At 40.6% G+C, this 24,342-nt stretch overlaps 2 long non-coding RNA genes across 14 annotated transcripts; both read right to left on the bottom strand.

The window, feature by feature from the left end:
• Positions 1-2,888: 2,888 nt before the first annotated feature.
• LOC124654262 lies at positions 2,889-10,547 on the bottom strand. Of its 12 annotated transcripts, none has more exons than XR_006988283.1 (13): positions 10,481-10,547; positions 9,972-10,155; positions 9,553-9,675; positions 9,383-9,471; positions 8,411-8,864; positions 7,402-7,468; positions 7,255-7,293; positions 6,586-6,648; positions 6,026-6,101; positions 4,750-4,862; positions 4,524-4,653; positions 3,961-4,158; positions 2,889-3,141 (listed from the first exon to the last, which is right to left on the bottom strand). It is a non-coding gene; the product is annotated as an uncharacterized LOC124654262 (long non-coding RNA). The 12 variants fall into 12 exon arrangements; XR_006988282.1 differs by having other exon boundaries at positions 6,026-6,096; XR_006988278.1 differs by having other exon boundaries at positions 4,750-6,096; positions 8,411-8,658; positions 8,760-8,864.
• LOC124654264 lies at positions 10,536-11,917 on the bottom strand. Of its 2 annotated transcripts, none has more exons than XR_006988284.1 (6): positions 11,883-11,917; positions 11,663-11,801; positions 11,478-11,554; positions 10,897-10,941; positions 10,746-10,812; positions 10,536-10,603 (listed from the first exon to the last, which is right to left on the bottom strand). It is a non-coding gene; the product is annotated as an uncharacterized LOC124654264 (long non-coding RNA). The 2 variants fall into 2 exon arrangements; XR_006988285.1 differs by having other exon boundaries at positions 10,542-10,659.
• Positions 11,918-24,342: the final 12,425 nt, after the last annotated feature.

Here is a 24,342-nt window from a genome sequence, read left to right as displayed (position 1 = left end):
ATATCTTAATGAACATAAGTGGAATTCGTGGATACACCTATGTGAACGACTAATGATGGCACAACTGAATAATGATAAAGACCAGTTTGTATGGAAGTTAACAGAGTCGGGTTTATTTTCAGTTAAATCCATGTACCTTGACCTTATGAATGGCCATACTAGATTTCTGAGAAAATACCTTTGGAAGATTAAAATACCCCTCAAGATAAAGATATTTATGTGGTTTCTTAGTAATAAAGTGTTGCTTACTAAGGATAATCTAATTAAGAGGAAGTGGACGGGTAATTAAAATTGTTGTTTCTGTGATAATATTGAGACCATTGATCACTTATTTCTATCTTGTCCATTTGCAAAATTAATCTGGAGAATGGTATATTTTTCTTATAACATTCCTCCCCCTGCTAATATCACGAATATGTTTGGTAATTGGTTGAATGGAGTGAAAAAGAATGATAAGGACATATTCGTATTGGAATCTCAGCGATTTGTTGGTCTATATGGACAAGTAGAAATGATATTGTGTTTAATAAACAAAAGGGAACCAATTTTTTGCAGGTTATTATTCGTGCGGCGCATTGGATCCAACTTTGGGCGTATCTTTTTCCGGAGGACCAGCGGGATACTATGGCTATTGGATGCAACCGAATCTTGACGTTCGCACGGGATTGCTATTTCCAGGCTACTGGATGGCGGCACACTAGAAGGATTCACGATTGAAGATGGATAGATTTTGTTTGTTGTTCATCTTTGTGTGGCTGTTTATTGTCACAGCCTTAGCTTCCATATGATTGTAATAAGTACACTATTTTGAACTTCGTTCTTTTAATAAAAGATATGGTTTGTGTGCATCTATTGATGCAGAGGCCGGAGCGATGCTCCCATATCGGAAAAAAAAATTAATGAAACATGTGCATCAGTTCCTACATAAACGTGTGTTATACTTCCTTTACTATTCTCCAGTTGATTTACACGAGCTGATACACACACATGTAGCAGCTAACAGCACATGACAAGCGAGACAAGGAAAGGGTTGATTTCAGTAGGCAGGATGTGATGAGCCGATGACTGGCAGAAGCAGAGTAGGGTGTTCTTGATGCGGCTCGTGATCATATTCTGCTTGTACCTTGTCCAATTTGTTCCAACCTACTGCCTCTGAAAAGGCCGATGGGGCACTACAAATGTGGGATCACCACGCCAGCTTATGATCTTGGCTCACCATACCAAGCCTCAAGGGCACTAAGGCGTCACTCATAGTTTATCTTGTGAAGGACAGATAGGTTCCTAACACCTCCCATTCCAAGGTAAATGCGCTTTTGGATAGCAAAGTAGAATGACACAATAGATGGTAGCTAGGAAGAGACATATAGCATTGTAATACTATTACTACCTAGACTGCGTCGCTGGAGAAAAAAAAAAAGAGATGGGGAGAAAGAAATGGAATGAGAGAGGAGACCAATTTTTGCCAGCATATATATAAGCATGAAAATGTCTGGAAGCGTGTGAGTAAAATGGAGGAAATAATGGTAGGACCGGAAATATGATCATATCTAAAACTTGATAATGAGACATGTGCATCAATTCAGACTCAAGATGGTACCGAAATTGGAAGTGGGTTGATATACACTTGAATGGTTTGCAAGTATGAATTTCTAAAACAATGACCAAACGTTATTGCTGTCTAAAATTCAGGAACAGATAGGGTTATTTTAAAATATAATTGAAAGTACCCAGATGATCAAAAGTTCCATCATTAGTTTAAAAAATATTAGTTCAAAAGGTACCAGCCCAGCTTGGTTGTAGCAAATGGTTAGCGTGAAGGATGATCGTAACTCACTAATGAAACACATGCATCAATTACTACGTATACATCTTTGCTGTAATTATGTATCACTAGTTTTTTGTTGGGCTTCTTTTACAGTACCTTTTACTTCTCATCTAAAAGGGAGAGGTATGATTTTATTTAACGGTTAGGATTGAGTGTGACAGATTCGGCCCGGCAGCCCAGCAAGATGTTAAAAACGAAGAAAGAAGAGAACAATTTAGTACTACTAGATGACCTGTTGCGCTATCGCGCAAATGGCAGAATCAAATCAAAATTCAAACCATAAGTTCAGCTTATTTAGTATAAACAACTTCTCCCTCCATCACCCCCCAAATTTGACGCCTCCTTCCACTCCTCCTATATCCTCCTCTTCCTCTTCCAACCCCTTATGAAGCTATTCTAAGTCAGATTTTGGTTAGTTTTGCAACAATTGCAATTAACCCGAGCCAATTAATTGTACCGCAATTCAACAGAACAACTTAAGCCCCCATGTTTCTGTAGGTAAGCACGCGCCAAAAGAAACACAGGGGAAAATCAAGGGCTAGTGCCTACAAGTCTTATCCATGGTGTTATATATGCCTTTAGTTGTAAGGAAGCATTTGTGTTTCCATAGACCACTCTCTTCAATTCATATGAAGTGACAAACAGTTTGTACAAAGCTGGAGTGAATCAGCGATATCTACTATGCATCATAGTAAGTATTTTGTAGTAAGTATTTTGAAGGTACATTGTTTACATGAATGGAAAGGAAATACCCAGAAATAATTAACCAAGCAATAGAGATATCTTAGATTATTAGTAAGCTACACGATAAAACAATTTCAGATAATCGAACACTTCATTTTCTGCTAGGCTGTCCAGAGAGTGACATCATCACCACCCTTCCAATAGAAATTCAGAACATATCATGATTGCAAAGCAACATCAGAAGTGGTCATCCGGTTCAACTACAAATAAGGATGCTTTCAGTGCCCCGGATCTTTATTTTCTTGTACTCAAAACAGCAACCAATATCATAGATAACATGGTTACACCAATCGGCAAAATTATGCATGGCGAGACATGATTTCAAGATTCATTAACTACTATCCTAGTGATACCAGCAATCATTAATCCATGAAGTAATAAAGCCTATCAGCTCCATCAACATCTCAACCTATCTGGGCATTTAGCTGCCACTGGCTAGCTTATTTAAGCTCTAATTTTACAAAAAAAAAATTGCTCAGAGTAAATGCAGCATTGCTCAACATGGTGGATCACACGCTGCACACTTGGAGGGTAACTTGGAGGGGAACTGCACCTTGCTCAGGGTTCCACAGCTATGAAATAAAACATGCTTGGGTCATCATTATCTTTGTCAAATCCATTAACATAACAAAGCATAGGACATTAGATAAATTATAATCCTCAGAGCATTGCTACTATGAATTTTTCTACAGGGAACAGAATCAACTACGGATGTGAGTGTGAAGATCACCAGAAATCACATGGTAAAGTAAACAAGTGTACTGTGTTGTGAATGAGTGTAAATCAAACAGAGAAGTAGACAAATAAAGGTGCTTTATCTACGGAAAATACAACAAGTTGTGTATCATAAATGCTAGTGCTGCAAAGGCAAATATACATGCATCTATTTCTGTAGTATTTCAAACAGTGCCAGATAATTTAAGCATCACCTCAATTAAATGACAGAATGAAACAAGTACACTAATTGATCATTTTCCTTTGTAGCACTACACAACATGAAGAAACAAGCAAGCCAAGGTGTTATACTGCACACTACCCAACATGAAGAAAATAGAAATTTTTGTAATGCCAACATACCACATCCATGGCAGCTGGCCTAATGCATTCCAAACAACATGCATACTGGTTCCCCTTGCTCTCGCAGGCTCTTATGTGTTTTCTGGACTGAAAAATCTTTCATAACAACATTCGTTTTGTCTACTAAAATCTGTACGCTGGAAAAATTAGCTAATGCCGCGGAGGTACCGGTCATCGGTGAACACAAAGTTGGCCGACGGGTATAACACATGCAGAGATCAAGTATCCTAGGAAACCTCTATCGAGTGAACAAAAGGTAGATTAAAGACCTTAGCATAATCAGTCATACACAATCAAGAACTGACACCACCTACCTGAATAAAGGTGGTTTGTGGAGCTAGATGCAACAAAGAATCATGTTGAAAGCCCCACTCACTAATTCCGGCTCTGATTATTGCAGTGCAAGCACACCTATAAACATAATTAAATTGTGATATACTGACAGAGCAAATACCATGTGCTCTTGTTGTTGTCGAACTGGGTTGCAGGCACACTGAAAAACTGGGTACTTGCTGTTCATGAGTAAAAAAGAACATATTATTTGTATCTGTATTAAGCAACCTACAGCACATGTTACATCCTAAAAGCAACAAATTAGCTGGCATGCCAAGTGGTGTGCACTTGGTGTACATTGCTGGACCTGTTTTTCAATAAGAGTTTTGTAATAGTAGCTGATGCATACATAGTGGAGTGTAAATATTCTTTTCTTAATGAGAATGGATGTGCAGGGACTCATATACAGCTTCTGGCATAAATTAAACTTCTTGCACATCACCGAGAAAGTAGATTAAACACTTGTTACCCAAATCATCAAGCCCAGAGAGTAATAGATTTTTCTGAAGAAATGCAGAATAGAAAAGAAGAGCCCGAGACATACCAGGCTTGGCTTTCAAATAAGCGTAACATCAATTGGCCACTTGCACAAAAATATCTTTCAGGACCAATATATGAGAACCAAACTTCAAAAGTTGCCCAAATCAATTCCCCAGAACCGGGATCAACACTACCTGTACAAAATTCAGATTGCAAAGACATTAACACAATGAAATAACAGTGCTGAAGAAGTATTTTAGGTAGAAAAAACTGCGGTAAAATCACTGCACCTCCTCCAAACACAATGAAACCTAATGCAGCCAGGACAACTTGAACCATTGGAACCCATCCAACGGCCTCCTGTATGCCTCATTTGATGTAAATTTCAATCGTTTGAGGCAACCTATCATCATAATGGGCAGAGGCCTATCAAACTATTAGATTTGTAGATAAACCATTATCCATCGTAAAAATCCAAGATTATTTAAGCATCACCTCAATTAAAATGACAGCAAGAAACAAGTAAACTAATTGATCATTTTTTAATCTTATAGCGTGCAGGGAAGAAACTTCCCGTGAACACTTCTAAATAGGTAGTACCAAGTTAAAGGGCATCATCTACAATCAGACCAAACAAATCTATGGCATAACTAAACAAGAACATGATTTCAGTTCAATGTCTTTCCAATTACGACTTCATTCAGCACAGCTTTGAATGATCTTGTATGTGTATGGCCCCTTCTATTTTCATTCCTAATCTTTCCAAACCTGAATTGTATGATTGCTGTAGCATCTTCTCCCAAAAGAATTTAAAACATATAACCTTAAATTATAGAGCAAATTCATATCCTATCATCTTGAGCACATGGACATAGTTCTCACAAAAAGCATATCGATAGCTAATTCACCTCAAAATTGTGGAACTTTTCATATGTTCCGATTATATGAATCAAAATCTTAATACAAACAAAGGGGACTGCTAAGATAAGCATTTTTTTTTATAAAATTCAGTTTTTACACAAAATTTAGGTTCCAATTATATGCCCCGCAAAAAAGGTTCAAATTAGATGAATCACTTCAAGACAGCTAGTTAACTTCAAATCTTGAAATCAAGACTGCAGAATTTCTAAATTTTTATATTTTTTCTAAGAGAAGTGACAAAATAGAAGAAGTGCTCAACTTTTTGTAGATAGAGATGTATCTATAACTAAAACATGCCTATATACCTCCGTATCTACACAAAGTTGAGCAACTTTTTTTTGAGACAGAGAGAGTACAATAGTTAGTCATGTCACCCACAAAGGGTACAAAAAAACACAGAACTTGCCTTTTCTCTTATATCAATAGTCTGTACTAAAGCACCTGATAAAGGGGAGTGCTATATTCAACATACGAGTGCTAGTCATCATTCTAACTCATCTATACGCCCGTGAAGACAATCACTTCTTAAATGCAGAGTTATGGCTTTTCAGAATAGTAAGAGGAAAGCACCCTGTTCCATTGCAAAGAAAGAAACCAAGTTTGGAGGATACATATTGTCTAGCTGCTTGGTATAGCTGATGACACCTGGAATATAAACCAAATGCATTCTCCCTTCAACATCGTGAAATAGGGCATCCAAGAAGAAACTCGGAGATCTGAACTAAAATGCAGAGACATGTAGTTATCAGGAGAAGCCATGTTCTGGAAATATCAAAACAATACTGGAGGGAAGGAAAGCTCAGTTTAAACACTAATTAGATAATTCAGAAAAGGCACAGTTAGACGAAAAAATGATGGAAGCCATGATCACTTATTGTACTATTTTTAGTTAGAAGTTATATGAGGACACTTTAAACAAGAGGATACTGGCAGAATGTTTCTACTTTTCTTGTTTCCCAATAATTCGAGGTCATCCATGCTTCACTATAAGCTGGCATGAGTTGAATGCGAAGAATCAACAAATAGAGGAAAGAAACCTTTGAAGTTCTATTGCCATTGCAAGATAATTATCAGGAGCAAGGTTATCACATAAAGGAAAGGAACATTTTAACTTCTATTGTAAATCTATAAATTTATTGGTATTATTAAGACTGTATGACTATGGTACCACCATGCATGATTATCACAGAAGGGATAAGAACTACCTGACCATCTGGCTTATTTAGCACATAGGTACCACCACAAACAACACTTGGACGTGCAGAAGCCTGACCAATAATGTACCACGTTAGCATATATATTACAATAGGAGCACAACTATGTAGAAGAAAGCTGCAAGGTAATACAAATAATTGAGGTGCACCTTTAACTTTTAAGCATCCTTCCATTAAACAGAAGAAAAAAAATGTAGAATGGAAAAAGCTAGAAGAAGGAAATCAAACCATGCTCTCTAATAATAAGTAGCTAGCACGCAAGGAGAAAAGAGAAGAATGGCCTTTAACTAAACAAGATGGATGTACATATGAGATACATGAATAAGCATGATTTGTAAAGGAAATCAACAATGGTTAAACTCACAATTATTTTGACCCGGAGGGAGTATTATATTCATCACAAATAAATCACCGAACTGCAGAAACCTCCAAAGTTGTGCTGGAGATTCATGATACTTAAGATAAGCATGTCAAAGCCCTAAAACTAATCTTCATATATTTACAATAGCCGGTAAAATGGTCATGCATGTGCAACCATAGTTGTTAAATATGAGTATCTGAGAACCATGCTACTGAAGTCTAAGGGACCACTTGGAATTTGTTTTCAGGATGATCCGCATCTAAAATCTACATATAAGGCATCGGGAGCTAATCATTTACCTTCATATTTATGTAGAAATGCCTCAACTAAGGTTGTTCCTGGCAAATACCATCAGAATAAAATTAATAATGTGCTCACCCAACACATCAGTTAGTAACCAATCGCAGGAACACAAAACCGTAAATAAATGGTCATACATAGTTTACCTTCTAGCCTCGTGAACATCTCTGCTACAAAAATCAGTCACTTGACTTGCATGTTCTTTTCTAGCTCCTGCAATGAAACAAAAAACTAAATAGTTTACAATCAAAGTCTATTTCCTTCAATTTGGTTGCTCGCTCCTGAAGCTCCAAAAGAACCTTGTCATGCATTCCAAAATTTGCATTCAGGCATTCCACTGACCCAAAATATTTTAGTATTACTTGGTTCAATGTATATCTGAATACAAAGAAACACATATAAGTAATATATCTAAATGGTTGGGAAGCCCGCAAGAACATGACTAAGCTCACTAATTTGAAACATTTCAGCATTGTAAACAAACAATGGTTAGAAGAGGAAGGGAGACCGGACTAATGCCCTAATTTTGTTCTTTCGCATAAACAACAAGAAGCATAGCACGTAGCTAATAATCTTACTTTTGTACCTCTATTTTAAAAAAATTGATGTCTCATTGAGCTCACTTTTGAAATAAATCCCCCAACCTGATGCTACATGAGCTAAACATATATATCAAGCAAAGGAAATGGAGAATCAGGCTGGCATAACTGACTATGCAAGTGCTGGAGGACGGGGTTGTCAAGCACACTGATTAAAAAATTATGTACAAAGATTTAAATATTGTACAATAGCTCGCATTGGGTTAAGACCATTATCAGATTGTTACAAAAAAAAACATTATCACAAAACCTAATGAGTCGGATACTACTGAGAAGATAGATCAAACATTACCCAAGGCAATCAAATTTATCTAGGTGAACAAGACATGAGCACGTGCAAGAGATACAGATCTGGAAGATTGGAAGGAATAACAGCTCGATGTGCCCTCTTTTGTGGGTGAGGTGAGGATGTATGTGATCATGAACTACTATAGTTACACATTTTTAGAAGAACAACATATCGCATCCTTCAGTTAATTCTACTACAAGCTCATAAAGTAAATTACTTGCCGAAGCATATCTAAGTTGGGAGTGATGATATCAATATGAGAAATACCATCAAACACTCCAGCACCATCTTCCGATGGCAGGTGGATAGCAATACCCCAAAGCAAACAGAGCTGCGTGCTTCATCCATTGACAGACATGACCAAGACCAACTATTCACAGAATCATCATCTTCTTCAAGAAATGAATGCGGGACTGACACTGTAAGAAACGTGCATGACCAGGCAAGGCTAAAGGCTCCAAACACGTGAAAGCTGCATCACACACAAACCTGCAATGTGACATAATGTTGCTGATCTACATAAAATAGTCATATTGAAGGGATAACTGATTAGAAAACCATGCTATCCTCCTGTAATCACTATCACTACTGCTTCAGGTCAAAGCAAAAGAATTACCTCCTGAGAAGGGATAAATTGGTGAATTGCAGCTTCATAATCATAACATCAAACAGCAAGCCACCCTCTAAGTTTTTGAAATGAAATGTATATCCACATTAGCTCCTGTATATTAAAATAACAAATTAAATTTTGAGTTATCCGCACCGTGAAGTAAATAAAATAAGAGAGACAAACAATTAATAGCATTGCATCAGAAATTGTATAACCTGACTTCGGAATAAGCAGATTTTTTTAAATGTCCTCTGTAAATATGATTGTACCCAATTGCTTGTGGCAGACTAAAAAATGGCAGGATAAAAGGAGAAGAATATCCTTTAACTGAACATGTGATGGATGCACAAATGATAGAAAGAAGGAAATCAACAATGGTGAGTTTTGAAGAAAAAGTAAGGAAATACATAATAAGCGGATTCTTCACAGGCTAAGCAAGAAACCAGCCTGTAGGAGTTCACTTGGGGGTGCTAAATCAAGTAGAAACATGCAATTAGAGCTAAAAAGGAATTTCAATTGTAAAATCGAGTAGCACCATCTGTGACAAATTAAAAAGTAGATGAACGCACTAAGGAGGTGTGGCTAAAAGGAGGAAGAGTAAACTGGGTGATCTTGTATTATAATTATACCCGCAATTCTTTGATCATTTGAGTAAAAGTTCATGAAGCATGTGAAACCTCAGGTTAGGTCCTTCAGGTGACGGCAAGCGAGTGATCACCTGGAAAATTATTTTTTCATTAGTAAACACAAGGTTAGATTCCCATATATCTACAAATATATGTTGTTTTAGTTAACATACCAGGCAGCAGAATTGGCCAATGATCATACACGCCAATCAGTTTCTGCTATTTATGCTTGAAATCCATACAACAAATGATGCTGACACAAAGTTGGATCCAGAATAAAATGGAGGAACTAAAACCTGTAGATAACATTTCCGGTCATATCTTTGCATGCATATGCATCAATGCACAAAGAAAACTGACTTTCTGATGCGATACTAAATAAAAGTTGGAGGATGCTGCAAGATCTCCATTGAATGAGTAAACCTCACTTCAAAAAGTAATGGCCAAAAGCATATCAACCAAGTAATACATGGAAAAAGATGGCCAAAGCAAGCAGGTCAATACTATTATTTACACTTCAATTCAATGAGAATTATAATCACATAAAAGAGGAAAGTCTACAAGAGAAAGAATCCTAATCGAAGTAAATTACCGGCAAACATGGGACTGCGACTATGGGTGAGGGTCTCCAAGATGCAGCGGCTATTCTCTTTTCCGGCGTTTCTGGCGAAGTTCCACAGGTGAAGCAACGGCAGTAAACTGCAGGGGAAGAGAGGCGGCGAATGCCTCTGGTGAGGTTGATATCAGCGCTGCAGAACCTCATCGGGAGTTTGAACCTGAACACGGCGATGAGTTATAATTGGTGGGTAATCGCAAAACAAGCAAGCACAGGGTTGCAGCCAAACTAAAAAAAAATGAGTACTTGTTCATGAGTAAAAATACTATATTATTTGTATCTGTACTAATTCACCTAGAGCACATGTTACATCATAAAAGCAACAAATAAGATGGCATGCCGAGTAGTATGCATTTGGCATACATTGCTGAACCTGTTTGGCAATAAAAGCATTGTAAATAGTATCTCATACATAGTAGATAATAAAACATTGTAAAAGCATTGCAAAATCAAAGAAGAGGGGAGCGGGGCGAGAGCTGGTATACCTAGGGAAAGAGATGGCGAGTTTGCTGGCAAGTTCGCCCTACTACAGCCGAGAACACCGCAGAGCTGCTGTCGTAAGCACACCACAAGGCCCAACCATCTCCTCATTGTGCATCATTGGCATCCTTCACGAATGAAACATCACAGAAATAAACGCTATTTTCAACACCAAACTTGTTACCTACAACAACTCAATGGGTACAAAAACCTGAGATTTGATAGTGCCATAATGTAAGCATTCAAGATTCAGAGCTAGTAGGAACTTACACCATTGCACAAATCCTTCTGTTGGTGCCTAGGAATTCATTCCATAAAATTCAACGCACCTCAGCCACTAAAAAGGACAAACATGTCACAAAATCAAATCTCATAAACAAAGGTATGGGAATAGGGCTGCATCTCGTATGAGAACACATACTTTTTGAAGTACCTCACAAGGAAGATCTGAAATCACCTTCTTGAGCTGCATAAGATACGGTAGGTTTCAGAAAAAACAAAATAGTGCCTTATAAAGTAAAATATACAACTGAAATGAAATTTCAATTATATACATCCCTCTCTAGTAAGCACTCCTTGAACAAAGATACATCATAAACTGGAAGATGTAGCAATTGACAGCGGATTTACACGATAATCTAATTTTACTCTATTAGGTTTCCAATGAACATCATCTTAAGTTAGGGCCACAAGCAAATGTGGGAAGCAAACATATCAATCATACCTACTGAACAATCTGGTATACACAACACGATATCAGGTTTCTAGTGAAAATCATCTCAAATAAGGGCCACTTGCAAATGAGGGAAGCAAATATATCAATTATGTACCTACTGCAACAATCTAGTATACGCCACTCATCTAGCTGTTGTATTACTAATTTGCCTCAGCCACCTCATTGACCATGATAAGCACAACCACATGGTCCAACATTGGTCGATATATTCCTTTTCGGCTAACTGAAGCCTAAAATGGTACTGAAAACAAAACAAAAATCTGTACCTATTATTTTTCATTGGAGAAACGACTTCTCTCCGCATTATTGTTTTAGCACATCAAATATTTTACTAAAATAGTAGCTGCAAATAGGAAAAACAAACTATTAGGAGCTCTTAGCTAATACGTAACAATAACTAAATGCTACTGTATTGAGATTGGGATTTGGGAAAAGCTCTCCTGAAGCCCACCTTGGAGTCTTAAAACCAGCAGTGCTTGCCGTTGATGTCCCTGTATTGTCGAAATCCGCCGCCCGCCACGATTTGGCCGGCCCTGCCCCGGATCCTAGCCGTCCTTGACTCACACCTACTCCACCACCGTTCCCTGCAGCTGAAAAGTGAGAAACAAGAGTGAGATCTGAGAGAGATAGGTAAAGAGGAAGAGCGAGAGAGACGAGGGAGAATCCCGTACTGCGCCTGACCGCGTATCCTTGCCGCAGTTCTGCCGCGTCCAGCATCCGCCGTCGGCTCCCGCTTCCAGCGCAGGTGGCGGGCGAATCGGAGCCGGGGATGCGCCATCGCCGTTGCCGTTACACCCGCCGTGTCCATCCATCGCCGCGTCCAGCCAGCGCCGCGCGTCCGGCCGTCCGGTGAGCCTCCACCGCTGCATCCAGCCGTCGCTGCCGCGTCCAGCCGCCCGTCGGCTGATGCGGCCACGGCCTGATGCCCGCGACCGGTAGCCGACCGGTGGCTACCATGGCCTCCTGGCGCTCTACGCAGCGGCCCGAGCAAGGCACGAGGCGGCGGCGCCCGCGCTGCCTCCCGACCATGCTTCTCCAACGCTCGGAAGAGGAGCGGCGAGGTCGATGCGCGGTCCACTGTGCTCCGACCTCCTGGGCGACCTGAGTTGGGCAAAATGGGAGGAGGAGAGAATGCGGCGGATTGGGGAAGACAGGAGGAAGCGGAGCCAATCGTGGTGTCTAGGTTTTCAGCTTAGCCAAGAGAAATGACAGACTCACAGCACGAGCCCTCTTGCCTCTGCCACGCGACCCCACTCAAAGAAGACCCCAAATGTCATAGACTTCTCAGCACAGCGCTAACGTGAACGAGGAAGAGGTAAAATGGACGGTGGTCAATCGCTGCGGGAGGCAAAATTTACTGTCCAGCACCGATCGGACGACCAACGAAGGTTTGCCCCTTTGGATGCCCTGGTTGGCCGGGTAGTCTAGGAACATTTATAGAAGTAACTAGATGACCTGTTGCGCTATCGCGCAAATGGCAGAATCAAATTAAGATTTAAACCATAAGTTTAGCTGATTTAAGTATAAACTTCTCCCAACATCATCCCCCAATTCAACGCCTCGTTCCACTCCTACATCCTCCTCTTCCTCTTCCAACCCTCTTCCACCCCCTTATGCAGCTATTCTAAGTCGAATTTTGGTTAGTTTTTGCAACAATTGCAATTAAGCCGAGCCAGGCAACAAACAAAGAACAATACAATTAATTGTACCGCAGTTCAGCAGAACAACTTAAACCTCCGTGTTTCTGTAGGTAAGCACGCGCCAAAAGAAACGCAAGGGGAAAATCAAGGGCCAGTACTTACAAGTCTTATGCATGGTGTTATATAACCACTCTCTTCGATTCATATGAACTTAGTTCTAAGGAAGCATTTGTGTTTCCATAGACCACTCTCTTCGATTCATATGAAGTGTCGACCAGTTTGTACAAAGCTGGAGTGAATTAGCGATATCTACTATAGGTCATAGTAAGTATTTTGAAGGTACATTGTTTACATGAATGGAAAAGAAATACTAAGAATTAATGTAAATTTTAAGCAGCAATAATACTATATTGCAAGTAAAGTGACAATAATGTCATCATAAACTCAACTGTATACCAGATTTCAATGAACCAAGCAATAGAGATGTCTTGGATTATTAGTAAGCTACACCATAAAATAATTTCAGGTAATCGGCCGCTTCATCTTCTGCCAGGCTGTCCTGAGAGCAACATCATCACCATCCTTCCAATAGAAATTCAGAACATATCATGATTGCAAAACAACATGAGAAGTGGCCCAGATCTTTATTTTCAACTACAAATTCAGAACATATCATGATTGTTCAACTACAAATAAGGATGCTTTCATTGCCCCGGATCTTTATTTTCTTGTACTCCCTCTGGCCCATATTACTTGATGTTAATATAGATGTATCTAGACACATTTAGTTGTAGATACATCCATTTTAGCATCAAGTAATATGAATTGGAGGTAGTACCCAAAACAGCAACCAATATCGTAGATAACATGGTTATACCAATCAGCAAAATTATGCATAGCGAGGCATGATTTCAAGATTCATTAACTACTATCCTAGTGATACCAGCAATCATTAATTCATAAAGTAATAGATTTTATCAGCTCCATCAACATCTCAACCTACCTGGGCATTTAGCTGCCACTGGCTAGCTGATTTAAGCTCTAATTTTACAAAAAAAGGGAGAATTATATGCAAGTAAATGCAGCATTCCTCGACATGGCGAATCACACGCTGCACACTTGGAGGGAACTTGGAGGGGAACTGCACCTTGCTTAGAGTTCCACAGCTATGAAATAAAACATGCTTGGGTCATCATTATCTTTGTCAAATCCATTAACATAACAAAGCATAGCACATCAGATAAATTATAATCCTCAGACCACTGCTACTATGAATTTTCTACAGGGAACATAATCAACTACGGATGTGAGTGTGAAGCTCACCGGAAATCACATGGTAAAGTAAACAACTGTACTGTGTTGTGAATGAGTGTAAATCAAACGGTGAAGTAGACAAATAAAGGTGCTTTATCTACGGAAAAGGCAAATATACATGCATCTATTTCTGTAGTATTTCAAACAGTGCCAGATAATTTAAGCATCACCTCAATTAAATGACAGAAAGAAACAAGTACACTAATTGATCATTTTCCTTTGTAGCACTACACAACATGAAGAAGCAAGCAAGCCAAGGTGTTATACAGCACACTACCCAGCATGAAGAAATTAGAAATTTTTGTAATGCCACCATACCACATCCATGGCAGCTGGCCAAATGCATTCCAAACAAGATGCATACTGGTTCCCCCTGGTCTCACAGGCTCTTATGTGTTTTCTGGTCTGAAAAATCGTTCATACCAACATTCATTTTGTCTACTAAAATCTGTACGCTGGAAAAATTAGCTAATGTCGCGGAGGTAACGGTCATCGGCGAACACAAAGTTGGCCGATGCGTGTAAGACATGCAGAGATTGAGTATCCTAGGAAACCTCTATCGAGCGAACAAAAGGTAGATTAAAGACCTTGGCATAATCAGTCATACACAATCAAGAACTGACACCACCTAACTGATTCCGGCTCTGATTATTGCAGTGTAGGCACACCTATAAACATAATTAAATTGTGATATACTGACAGAGAAAATACCATGTGCTCTTGTTGCTGCCGAACTGGGTTGCAGGTACACTGAAAAACTGAGTACTTGTTGTTCATGAGTAAAAAAGAACATATTATTTGTATCTGTATTAAGCCACCTACAGCACATGTTACATCCTAAAAGCAACAAATTAGCTGGCATACCAAGTGGTGTACACTTGGTGTACATTGCTGGACCTGTTTGGCAATAAGAGCTCTCTAATAGTAGTTCATGCATACATAGTGGAGTGTAAATATTCTTTTCTTAATTAGAATGGATGTGCAGGGACTCATATACAGATTCTGGCATAAATTAAACTTCTTACACATCACCGAGGAAAATGAAGCATAAAAAACTTTAAACTAAAATAAGAAGTAAATAACAGACAAGCAGCTACTCGCCTACTCGAGAACACACTAAAATTTAATTTGTACCAAATTCTAGAAGATTAAACACTTGTTACCCAAATCATCAAGCCCAGAGAGTAATATATTTTTCTGAAGAAATGCATAATAGAAAACAAGAGCCGAGACATACCAGGCTTGGCTTTCAAATAAGCGTAACATCAATTGGCCACTTGCACAAAAATATCTTTAGAACCAAACTTCAAAAGTTGCCCAAATCAATTCCCCAGAACCGGGATCGACACTACCTGTACAAAATTCAGGTTGCAAAGACATTAACACAATAAAATAACGGTGCTGAAGAAGTATTTTAGGTAGAAAAAAGTGCGGCAAAATCACTGCACCTCCTCCCAACACAATGAAATCGGCCTCATGTTTGCCTCATTTGATGTAAATTTAAATCATTTGAGGCAACCTATCATCATAATGGGCACATGCCTATCAAACTATTAGATTTGTAGATAAACCACTATCCATCGTAAAAATCCCAGATTATTTAAGCATCACCTCAATTAAAATGACAGCAAGAAACAAGTAAACTAATTGATCATTTTTTAATCTTATAGCGTGCAGGGAAGAAACTTCCCGTGAACACTTCTAAATAGGTAGTACCAAGTTAAAGGGAACCATCTACAACCAGACCAAATAAATTTATGGCATAACTAAACAAGAACATGATTTCAGTTCAATGCCTTCCCGATTACGATTTCATTCAGCACAGCTTTGAATGATCTTGTATGTGTATGGCCCCTCTATTTTCATTCCTAATCTTTCCAAACCTGAATTGTATGACTGCTGCAGCATCTTCTCCCAAAAGAATTTAAAACATATAACCTTAAAGTATAGGGCAGCTTCATATCCTATCATCTTGAGCACATGTACATAGTTCTCACAAAAAGCATATCGACAGCTAATTCAACTCAAAACTGTGGAACTGTTTATATGTTCTGATTATATGAATCAAAATCTTAATACAAATAAAGGGGACTGCTAAGATAAGTATTTTTTATAAAATTCAGTTTTTACACAATTCAGGTTCCAATTATATGCCCCGCAAAAAAAAATTCCAATTATATGAATCACTTCAAGACAGCTAGTTCACATCTTGAAATCAAGACTGCAGAATTTCTGACTTTTTATATTTTTTCTAAGGGAAGTGAGACAAAATAAAAGAAGTGCTCAACTTTTTGTAGATATGGATGTATCTATAACTAAAACATGTATATATACCTCCATATCTACACAAAGTTGAGCAGCTTTTTTTAGAGACAGAGAGAGTACAATAGTTAGTCATGTCACCCACAAAGGTTACAAAAAGACATAACTTGCCTTTTCTCTTATATCAATAGTCTGTACTAAAGCATCTGATAAAGGGGAGTGTTATATTCAACACACGAGTGCTAGTCACCATTCTAACTCATCTATACGTCCGTGAAGACAATCACTTCTTAAATGCAGAGTTACGGCTTTTCAGAATAGTAAGAGGAAAGCACCATGTTCCATTGCAACGATCAAACCAAGTTTGGAGGATACATACTGTCTAGCTGCTTGGTATAGATGACGACACCTGGAATATAAACCAAATGCATTCTCCCTTCAACATCGTGAAATAGGGCACCCAAGAAGAAACTCGGAGATCTGAACTGAAATGCAGAAACATGTAGTTATCAGGAGAAGCCATGTTCTGGAAATATCAAAACAATACTGGAGGGAAGGAAAGGCTCAGCTTAAACACTAATTAGATAATTCAGAAAAGGCACAGTTAGACGAAAAAACGATGGAAGCCAGGATCAATTATTGTACTATTTTTAGTTAGAAGTTATATTAGGACACTTTAAACAAGAGGATACTGGTAGAATGCTTCTACTTTTCTTGTTTCCCAATTATTCGGGGTCATCCATGCTTCACTTTAATCTGGCATGAGTTGAATGCAAAGAATCAGCAAATAGAGGAAAGAAACCTTTGAAGTTCTATTGCCATTGCAGATAATTATCACGAGCAAGGTTATCACATAAAGGAAAGGAAAATTTTAACTTCTATTGTAAATCTATCAATTTATTGGTATTATTAAGACTGCATGACTATGGTACCACAATGCATGATTATCACAGAAGGGATAAGAACTACCTGGCCATCTGGCTTATTTAGCACATAGGTACCACCATAAACAACACTTAGACGTGCAGAAGCCTGACCAATAATGTACCACGTTAGCATATATATTCCAATAGGAGCACAACTATGCAGAAGAAAGCTGCAAGGTAATACAAATAATTGAGGTGCACCTTTAACTTTTAAGAATCCTTTCCATTAAACAGAAGAAAGCTAGAAGAAGGAAATCAAGCAATGCTCTCTAAGAATAAGTAACTAACACGCAAGGAGAAAAGAGAAGAATGGCCTTTAACTAAACAAGATGGATGTACATATGAGATACATGAATAAACATGATTTGTAAATGAAATCAACAATGGTTTGATTTGAAGAAAGGTAGGGAAATAGCTTGTAAGTGGATTCTTCACATGCCAAGCTAGAAACCATATATATGCACGCCGACAACGAAGCTAGCCAAGGGGACAAAGTAGTTCACTCAGGAGTTAAAAGCAGTAGCAACATGCCAATTAGAGCTCTAGAACATGAAAAGAGACCAGGTTGAGTAACTTCGCACCCAAGGAAAATTCCAGTACGTAATGGAAGTTAGAAAATGAATAACATATGACTAAATGGTTAAACTCACAATTATTTTGACCTGGAGGGAGTATTACATTCATCACAAATAAATCACCGAACTGCAGAAACCTCCAAGGTTTTGTAAGTGCCAGCTAAAGACCATAATAATTAACACTTCTAAACAGCTAACATGATGTGATAGTTTGGGAGCGGATATTGGCAGGTTACAAAGCATCACCTTGTTGCAATATGAACAGCTTCAGAGCTTGAGCACAAAGAGCTTGTCGAGCAAAACCTCCATTTCTTTGAATCTGCACCACACGTTCCAATTTTCTCATGACAACAGACATAAGCAACTCAAAATAATATTCTCTTTAGGCCTGAAAGATTAGCCACAAAGTAGGCTATCTAGAAGAAAAATAAGAACAAGGTTAGAGGGTATTCCATGACTGGCATAAGACACCTACAATATCTGGAGAAAATACATGTCCAATGTTTCAGGGGAATGAGTAGAATAGAGCTTCTACAAGATCTATTTTGTACTCCAAAAGTTTGCTCGAGTCCCCTTTTCGAAAGCTCACATCAGTAGTGGATTCCAGAAGACAAATCTAGTGTACAAATAGAAGAATGGATGGTTATACTGATGGCCTCGTGTGTGCTGGAGATTCATAATATTTAAGATAAGCACATCAAAGCCCTAATACTAATCTTCATATATTTACAAGAGCCGGTAAAATGGTCCTGCATGTGCAACCATAGTTATTAAATATGAGTATCTGACCTTGCTCATGATGGAGTACACTCAACACATACACACCACAAGATAAGCCTGTGAATAATTCCTCATGGCAATATTCCAGTAGACAAAATAAAATAGCCACTGCAACCAAGCCTTCGTGTATCTGATCAGAACCCTCGTCGAATGTGACTTCTGGATTGGGGTCAAATACATTAGTACGTGCATAGCTATAACGTAACCAACAATGTTACCTTCATAAGGTGTTCATTTAGCTCAATATGTAGGATAATATCATGATGCAAAACTCAAAATATGAACTGCAAACAGATAAATCTGGGGTCATTTAAGTATGAACTGCACAGGCAGACATGAACTTGCCATGGGGAATCAGGAATAAAGGGGCTAAAAGGAGAATGCTCAAATTCAGTATAACTATGGGATGCAACCTCATGCGTGTGAACTAAATCACAAAGACGCAGCTATGAAATTTTTTGCTCGAAAAAAGGACAATGATTTCGTGGAGAATACTTCGGATCTAGCAAATAATACACACACGTGCAAGCACATAACCTGACCAACTAAAAAGTCCAAGGGTGAGGTAAATCTGCAATAGAAAAGGGGGTAAAGATATGGTTCAGGAGGATCTTTAGTACTGACCTATTGGCACAATTTGATCGGAAGGAAGATGAGAGGTACTGCAGGCAGTCCTGGAAGCATGTGGATGGAGACTACTTCAGATCTTAATACCAACTAAAAAGGCCAAGGGTGAGGTAAATCTGCCATAGAACCTAAGAAACGAAAAGAAAAATCCTGTAGGTTGGATTCGTGGAACCATTACCGATGGGTACACAGGGAACCAGCCGCCGACGACCACTCCTCGCTCGGGCACGCTCCATGCCTCCACTGCTGCCGCGTCCAACCGCCCCCGTCGCTCAGCGCTGCCTTCCATCGCCGCTGGTGCGTCTAGGCGTCCCATCGCTCGGCGCGCGCTGCAGGCCGCCGCCGCTTCCAGCCGCGGCGTCCTCCCTGCCGCCGGCGGCTCCTGCATCCAGCCACCTCCGAGAGGAGTGCGCCGTCGCTCCTGCCGGTCGATCCATCCCGGGGAGAGGCGGCGTAAGGCGGTGCGCCAACTTTGACCATGGATTGGGGAGGAGGAGAGGAGGCGGGCAAACGAGAGGAGAAGGAGGCGGCTCGGGGACTGGGGGAGGAGGAAGGAGGCGGCCCGATTGGGGGACGGGAGTTGCTCGGGATGCCTAGGTTTTCACCTCGGTGGGCAGAAATCACGTACCCTGAGGAGCAGCCCTCTACTCTCAACCACACGACCCCACGTACGGGAGGGCCTACTTGTCATAGACTTTTCAGCCTTGAGCCAACGTGAACGAGGAATTCACCAATCGAACGGCTGCAGTGAAAAGCGGGATTGAAGTTTTACTGTGCAAAGTGGAACGGACGAACCAGATTATTTTGCCCCTCTTGGATGGCTGGTTGGCCGGGTAGTCTAGGAACATTTATAGAAGTAATTGGGCCCAGTCCATCAATTAGCTAGTAATAGAGTTGACCAAGCAAACTTGGCAGACGAGCGAGCGCCGCCGCCGCCACACCAGCGACAGTAACGCCGCCGCCTCATCCACTCCGCCGTCGCCACACCAGCATCGAAGCTGCCTCCGCCAAACCAGCGATCAGGGACGTAGTCGCCTCATCCCCTCCGCTGCTGCCACACCAGCGATCGCCGCTGCCTCCGCCACACGACCAGGGACGTCGTCGCCGCCACACCAGCGACCGCTGCCGCCACATCGAGCAGGTACGCCGCCGCCTTATCCATTAGCGACTCCACCGCCCGCCCCATTCACTCCGCCGTCACGTCTACCAGCGAGCGACGCAATCGCCACATTGATAGGGTTAGTGTGCGCAAGCATTGACAGCGACATCAGACCTCCTTGGAAAACAGTCCATGATCGATTGTTATTACAAGCTCACATGATATGATCTGTGAAGCAGAACGTCACATGTCCTTCTGATAACAGTCCATGATTGATGTAAAAAAGTACAGCTCAACTCTCTCCTGGCTAATTCCTCTCGCGATGAAACTTCATGATTCTCGAATCAGGAAGAGCAGACATAATTGCACAGCTAATTGGAATCTGTAGCTGTTATTTCTGAGCAATAATCTGGCATTTTGTGTGCCTTTAGTGAAATTCTACATGCTACCTACTTTCTGTTTAACCTACTGAACCGACATTCATATGCAGCTACATGCAGATGCGTGGTACTGTAAATAAGAATATGTACTGTTCTATGATATTTTTTCTAGGCAAGTAGAATTGTTTTGGCAATGAAGAAACAAAGTATTGTACATTTGTACTGATATATTTGTGCTGTGTTGAGTGAAGTATATTATAGAGCTTTTTTTTGTAATGAAGAAACAAAGTATTGTACTGATACATTTGTGCTGTGTTGAGTGGAGTATATTATAAATCCTTTTTTGTAAGACATGATTTATTTGACTAGTAACATGAATCTTATTTTTATGTTTGTGGTTATCAGACATGGATTGTCAAGGCAATGGCGAGGAGGAGCAAGTATCACCTTGTGGTTAGCAAGACCTTTAGAAGTGAGGACGAAGGATATAGTTTTATAATAAGCACACAAAGGTCAAAGGTTTCAGTGTTTGGAAGGAGGAGGTGAAGTGTTTGCCAGCATACAGACTCGATTCAGGCAGCTTTACACGTGCTTTAAAGAAGGATACCGTACATTGGGGAACTTCGAAAGACCTGAACCAAAAAGAACTTCAAAAACGATCTGAGCTGAGTGCGAGTACCGGAGAATGGTCCGTGAAGGATTTTGAGGACAAGCATAACCATGCACTCGTACTTGTGGTAGCAGTTTTGCAATGTTATTACATGATCTATTTGTTGCTGAAACTAAATGTGCTTGCAAAAAATTCTACTTATTTAGGTTATTGTACTTGGTACTTATTTGCTGTTAAACATTGACATTTGGAGCGATGTCAACCGCGAATATGTTTCACATATGGTGCTGTCAAAATAGCTTTCCTTTTTATTTGTTGTCAAACAAGACATTTTGAGTCGTTCAGCTTATATGCAGTCAAAATTTGGCCCAACTTCAGAATTTGGCTCAACTGTAACATCAGAATAGGTCAGCTTACTGAAGTCCAAATTTAATTTACATATTCCCAGGCACAATGAAAATACAAAAATGAATAATATGAATTAAACAAACTTAGCTGCTAGCTTTCTATCTCAAACCGAATGACAAATTGGATTAAACACTAGTACCAAACTGAATTAAACATAAACAGTACCAAACATTACAAACTGAATTAAACACCGTAGAGAAGTTGTTCATAGCAAACTCCAGTCATGCCTCGCCATGAAGACCAGGACCTGTGTCGTCGATCTTGCCACTAGACAAGTTGTTCATAGCAAACTCCAATCATGCCTCGCCATGAAGACCAGGACCTGTGTCGTCGATCTTGCCACGCCATGTCAATTTTGGTGCAAAGATGAGTAAAACGAGCCGCTCCATGCATGTCAACACAAAGGTATTTATACCTTGATTTGGCGGAACAAACATTGATGATGCGGCCACACTAGCAGACTGAATAGATGATGAAACAGCAACATTTGTCAGCCAACTAGTTAAAGATGGACCAGCAGGAGGAGGTTGAAATGGCTCTGTTGATGAACATACTGGGTGCAAGAAACAAAGCACTGATAAATCAGACATTAACATGAAAATTAAGCAACTTGCAGCATTCAACGGTTAAAATGATCTGCTCAGATATCCCATCACCAAGGTAAATTACAACTACTGAACTCCGTGTTTACTTCTAATTCTCTATTTCATTCAAACCATGGAGGCAAATACACAGCTTACTACTACAGTAGTACACCCTTATCTATGTCATGCCATTGATTTTAATTTTCAATAATAATGATGAATTGGGCCAGGGCAGCAAAACCAAAGCTATTTCGCAGTTTTATGACATTCAGTGACAGTGAATACTAGCGAAACAAGATGAAAAGAATATGTGGGCTCTGTTTTCATCTTAGTGTGCTTAATCCATGGAACATTTGCACTACATCACAACTATGCAAGGTACATATGGCTACTAACTCGATGCAAGGTAAATGCTCTTTAATTTTCTATACTGGACTATCCCCTGAAGTTTTGAGCAACTTTGATCTCCTCTTGGTGATACCTAATTTTAGCCAAAAGGCAAAAGTACTTCAATGAACTAGCAGCATATTATTATATCTTATTCGGTATACCTTGCTAGTTGACTAAGTACAACTAGTGATCACTTGTTTTTTTTTGTTAATAGTGTTGACGAGGATGCTCACTCAGCTACAGGTTCATTTTAATTCAGGATATACCACACGATTGAACAATGTGATTACTGATAACACAGACATTTTGCAACCGCACCAAGCATAACAGTTCAATATATAATATGTAAGCAAAACGCTCTAATTAGAAAGATGTTTGTGTTTCAAACTACAATTCGGTAATAAATCTGAGGCTAATGGTACCAACCCTTGATGCTATGGTTCGTAGAGGACGATCACAAATCTGTAAGAGCCTAGATAAAATGGATGGATGATTAGTTGCTTACCAGGTCGTAGCTGGCGGGCGCGGGCTCGACGTAGCCAGGGGACCCCTCCTCCCCGGTGTGCGGCGGCCCGTCGCAACACACGCACCAGGTGACGCCGCAGGGCCACGAGGAGCAAGAAGGAGCGACGCCGGAGAAGGATAAGCATCAGCGACGCCTTTGACCACCAAAACACGCGCCAGCGACGCCTCCTCCTTCCATTCCGCTTCCCAAAGTTACTTCGTCACCCTCCTACCATCTCCCGCGCCACTGCAGAGCCGGTACGTGGAACCGCGCAACGAAATCGGCCACCTTCGCGAGCGAGGTAGGGGCCGCGGCGGCTGTGGCGCTGGAGTTGCGAAAGCGAATGATCATCGGCGGCATCCCACCCAGCGAGCTCAGGAAGAACGAGGGTTAGTGCGATCCCGTCCCCTCCAGCGCTGCCCAGGGATTGCACATGGGCTGGGGCGTCTACTGGACTGGGGCCCGGCTACGGCCTTTTTCTTTTTTGGTGCGAAAATTGGTAGAGGTATGATACATACTGCTCACGTCTTCGAGAGAAGTATTTTTTTTTAGCCTTTAGATGGACGTAAATGGAGGGCTATTATTCACTTATGCCCTGTTTGGTTGCGCGGAATTGAGGCTCGGAATTGGAATTAAGGACCAAAAAGGCCAATTCTGCTGTTTGGTTGCGCTCGGAATTGGATCTTGGAATTCGGGCCCAATTCCGAGCTCACCCCCACGCGTGTGTAACTTATCCCTTCCCCAATTCAGAGGTCAGGTGCTCCGTATTGGCTCTGAATTGAAGCATAACGCTTCGCTCCGTCCCGCAGGCCAGCTTGGGTCCGTCCCCGCTCCCGAGCTCTGCCGCTGCCGCCTCCTCCTCGCCCCCCAAGCTCCATCGCCGCCGCCTCCTCGCCCCCGAGCTTCGCCGCCACCCCCGAGCTCCGCCGCCACCTCCTCGCCCCGAGCTCTGCCGCCGCTGCCTCCTCGCCCCCGAGCTCTGCCGCCGCCTTCTCCTCCTCGCCCCCGAGCTCCGCCGCCGCTGCCTCCTT

The sequence above is a fragment of the Lolium rigidum genome, chromosome 5, assembly GCF_022539505.1.
Source record: "Lolium rigidum isolate FL_2022 chromosome 5, APGP_CSIRO_Lrig_0.1, whole genome shotgun sequence".
In the NCBI taxonomy this organism is placed as follows: Eukaryota; Viridiplantae; Streptophyta; class Magnoliopsida; order Poales; family Poaceae; genus Lolium; species Lolium rigidum.
This window is presented reverse-complemented; position numbering and strand designations above follow the sequence as displayed.